The following is a 4472-nucleotide window of genomic DNA, read 5'->3' on the forward strand; positions in this document are numbered from 1 at the left end:
AGAAACTCTGGTTAAAGCAGTATGGCCCCCTGGCAGGGAGATAGTTATACTGTGACAAAAAGATTTATAAAATAAGTTGTACCAATCTAACCATCTTTATAATGGATTAACTGCATCCACACCAGGGAGTCATACTGTTTCATTTAAATCAGTTTCTAAAACGATCTGTTATTATGGTACAAAAATTATATGTAGGTGAGATTTTATTGGTTCCATTTACATCCTTGGGACTTAAGCACATGCTCAAAACTGCTAAATCAGGGCATTTGTGAGTAAGGGAACAAACTAAATGAAAGTGGTAGTTAATTCTCCTGAAAACGTACCTCATTAATTTATCTGACAAGCCTTGCTCCATTTTAATTGCTTATAATAATGCTCACTATGGAATATGGTATTAAAGGCTTGCAAGAATTAGGGAGACCGTGGTTTCTTGTTTGTACAAATTACAGGATGCTTGCAAAGTGCCGGGGAGCAAGACTTCACAGGCACTACATTTTTTGTAAAACTATTTGAAATTCCAAAACATGATTTAAAAGTAGATGAATATAATGACTGTGGTGGCTATGAAGGTACCTAATATTAATTATTTTCTTTAAACTTTAACTCATTTTTATTTTCCACTTAATTTTTTTCCAGTTTGCTAGCCATTATCGCCTGCTCTCTTCTTTCATTACTATTGTTTATATATCCAACTCGATTTAAAAACCCCCAAGGTTTCTTTGCAAATACTAAAAGCAGGAGAGATAATAGTAGAAACTAGAGCTATACTAAACTGTTTTACTATACATGGGGATTAGACTCTTCTGATTTCTGATTCAGGGATTCATGCATCAACCTACAATGTAACTAACAGTGACCATTGTCAAGAGCCAAAATGGAGAGAAGTTCCTTTCATTGTAGTCCCATTCAAATCTGACAGATGACTCAATGAGTAATCACTTGCCAATAAGAGCAAGGGTTCACAGCTGTAGGGGTGAAATTGCACCTCACAATTAGCTCTTGTTAAGGGCACTTAAAACTTGAACAATCGCTCATTAAAGCTCACTAACAAGTGCTAAGCTACGCTACTTGAGGTGAGGGTTATCAATGAACTGTGCTAGGCAGCTCAACTTGACATGAACGTGTTCCACCAATTTGCAGTCTTCCAGTGTCCTAGAAGGCACCACTCCCAGGGGGACTAGTTGTTCTTCAGGATTTTGATGCTCCAACAAGGGCAGACTAGACAGTGGAGCAGTGATTAGTGAATAAGAAAAGGGGCAGAGGGGAAGGGAGCTGCTGAGACACAGTGCAGCTGAACAGGGGCACACAGGTGAAGTAGGTGAAGGGGAAAGTGAGGCAGGGAGCTGCCAGGCTGCAGTGGAGCCCAGCAGGATGCCTGTCCCCCCATTTCTACATGCACACACACACCCTTCTGTTCATATGGCAACAGAGAATGCTCCCTGAGTGTCTCTAAGCTCTGTGTGGCCTTGTGCACTCAGAAGCAACACCACTACTGCCACCCCTATAACCCGGCTGTGCTGCTCAGTGGCAACAGCAGCCAAAGGAAATTCTGGGGGCCGGGAGTGTGCACATGCACACATGCATACACATACTGGAGGTGTGGGGGGTGGGAAAAGAGTGCATGTGTTTGTGCTTGTATTGTGTATGTGCATGTGTATATGTGCACGGGTGCTGGGTGTGTGTCCTGGGACTGGAGGAACGTTTGTCTTTTGCTGCTCAAGAGGCAGGTGAACAGGACTGGCATAGGGCAGACTGGTCAGCTCCTAGCCATGCCTCTGCTCTCCAACCTCTAAGTAGCAGTCAGAGCTGTGCATGTTACAGAGAGTTTTAATCCCAAACATGCAACTGCTCTCAGCACGTGCTAACTTTTACAATGGCCTATTCCTTAAAGTTAGCACATGCTAGTTGTAACTTGTAAGCTCACTCTAGGATACAAGGTTCTATCCCTTTAAATAGTCCATGAGCCCTCTAGTGGCACTCACGGTGTTCTCTGTTGTAAAAGTTGCCCTCAGCTAGAGCATCAGTAAAAATGTATGTAGGCTGGATGGGTCTGTTGATGTTTAAAAATTTGATGATATGAGATCTATGTCACCAGACCCCACAATTTGAACCACAGAGATAGAATCTGACAAGAAACAAAGCACTGCCTGATCCACTATGGCACTTCCTACTTTTAAGGACAAATAGATTATTTGGAAGATATTTTGGCAGATATTTGTTAGATAATTGTACAGCACCTCATATGGGGCGGGGGGGAGAGGGATGTGGGGGAAAGAGAGTGGAGTTGGTGTCCTGGTCCTCCCCTCACCCCTGCAAACCCGCTACATGATGGCTGCTTGCAGACATTTAAAAAAAAAAATTACAGTTTACTTTAAACTCTGCGTGGTCCCGTGCCGAGTGCCATGCACGCCCAAAATAGGCAGCGTGTTAGTTAGACCCACCTCGCCCAACATCTGTATAGATTGGGTGCTTTAGCGGGGCTTACTTGCCACTTTTATCAAATAGCTGATTGAATCAGCTATAAGATAAAAGCCCCACTGAAATGCCCAATCTACACACACGCTGCAGAGCCAAGTTGAACTAATGTGCTGCTTTTTCCGGTAAAGAAGTTTTGTTTTGTTTTTTAAACCTGTCAGGGGAATCCTTGTAAGGCAAGAGAAACCCCTGACACAAAGAGTAATTTCTCTGCACTCACCTAAGGGGAACAAAGGTTCACCACTGACAGGTGCAGCAGCGTGCCGCACTTCTGGAGTGAATGCTCACTCTGGATTGGAGGGAAAGGAGCCGCAACAAGCATTTCCAGCCCCAGAGAGGGGCAGCTGAGGAGAGACTCCATTGCTGGGAGGCTCTCTCCCTGATGCCAGCCTGCAAAGGATTCAGCAGGGCAGAGGCATAGAGAGGAAGGCACAAGAGGTCATAGTTTCATAGTTAGTAGGGTTGGAAGGGACCTGAGAAGATCATCTAGTCTGACCCCCTGCCGTGGTGGCAGGAAAGAGTACTGGGGTCAAATGACCCCAGCCAGATGTTCGTCCAGCCTCCTTTTAAAGACCCCCCAGGGTAGGAGCCAGCACCAGTTCTCTTGGAAGTTGGTTCCAGGTCCTAGCCGCCCTGACAGTGAAATAGCACCTCCTAATGTCTAGCCTGAATCTACCCTCCGCTAGCTTGCGTCCGTTGTTTCTTGTAACTCCCATGAGTGCTCGGGGGAACAGGGATTCTCCCAGTGCCTGCTGGTCCCCCCTGACTAGTTTGTAGACTGCCACCAGATCCCCTCTCAGCCTTCTCTTTTGGAGGCTGAACAGGTTCAGGTCCCTCAACCTCTCCTCGTAGGGCCTGCCCTGCTGCCCCCTGACCATGCAGGTGGCCCTCCTTTGGACCCTCCCCATATTGGCCACATCCCTCCTGAAGTGCAGCGCCCAGCACTGGATGCAGTACTCCAGCTGCAGCCTGACCAGTGTCGCATACAGGGGGAGGATCACCTCCTTGGACCTTGCATCTGCTTGAGATGCATCTGTGGATGCACAACAAGGTATGGTTGGCCTTCTTGACCACGTCCCCACTTTGTCAGCCCATGTTCATTGTGGCGTTAATGATGACTCCAAGATCCTTTTCTATCTCGACACTGGAGAGAAGGGAGTTCCCCAGCCTGTAGGTGTGCTGCTGGTTCTTCCTCCCCAGGTGCAGCACCCTGCACTTGTCAGTGTCGAAACCCATCCTGTTCTCATCGGCCCACCCCGTAACCTGTCTAGATCCACTTGCAGCCAGTTCCTTCCTACCAGCATACCCACTTCACCCCACATCGGAGGACCACCACTGGATAAAGTGCCAACAAAGGAGCTGTGATTAAAGAATAATGGCTGGTTGGGGAATGCCACCAAGAAATAGGTGCTGAGGCAGGAGGAAAGGGAGATCTGATGAGCCCTGTCCTCCCTTTCTCTTTTTTCCCCCCTCCTTTTCTGTTTTTTTGTTTGTTTGTTTGTTTCCTTTTTGCTGTGGCCTTGGGGGTTTTTTGTGCCTCAGCCAAGGTTATTTTTTTCTTTGTGTTGGACTCCAGACCTGGTGGCTCACTATTAGAAGGTCCAAAATAGGGGGACTCTTGTGAAATTATGGGTTTCTGACTCCTGTGAAAGACTGGTCTGAGGGTGAGTAAAGAGCTATAGGCTCGGCCCTTTATCTTTTTCTCCCCATTTTTTTTCAACCCAGGGACAGGGGATAGGTGCATCCCTGCCCAGGGAGAGACACCCCATGGGACTTGCTTTCAAGTTAGAGACGAGATGGGGTAAGGTCAGGGTGCAGGGGAGAAGGAGCCCCATAAGGCAGTCCCATCTGGTGGTCCGAGGTAGTTTTTCCCCAGAGAATCAAATCCCAAAACTCAAAATAAGAAACATCAAAAGTAATGGCAGGTGAGAAGGCAATGCTAGGCAGGAGCTGAGGGAGGTATTCATAACACCTCCACTGCCACCTACTCATGGGGA

Source organism: Alligator mississippiensis, chromosome 14, assembly GCF_030867095.1.
Source record: "Alligator mississippiensis isolate rAllMis1 chromosome 14, rAllMis1, whole genome shotgun sequence".
In the NCBI taxonomy this organism is placed as follows: domain Eukaryota; kingdom Metazoa; phylum Chordata; order Crocodylia; family Alligatoridae; genus Alligator; species Alligator mississippiensis.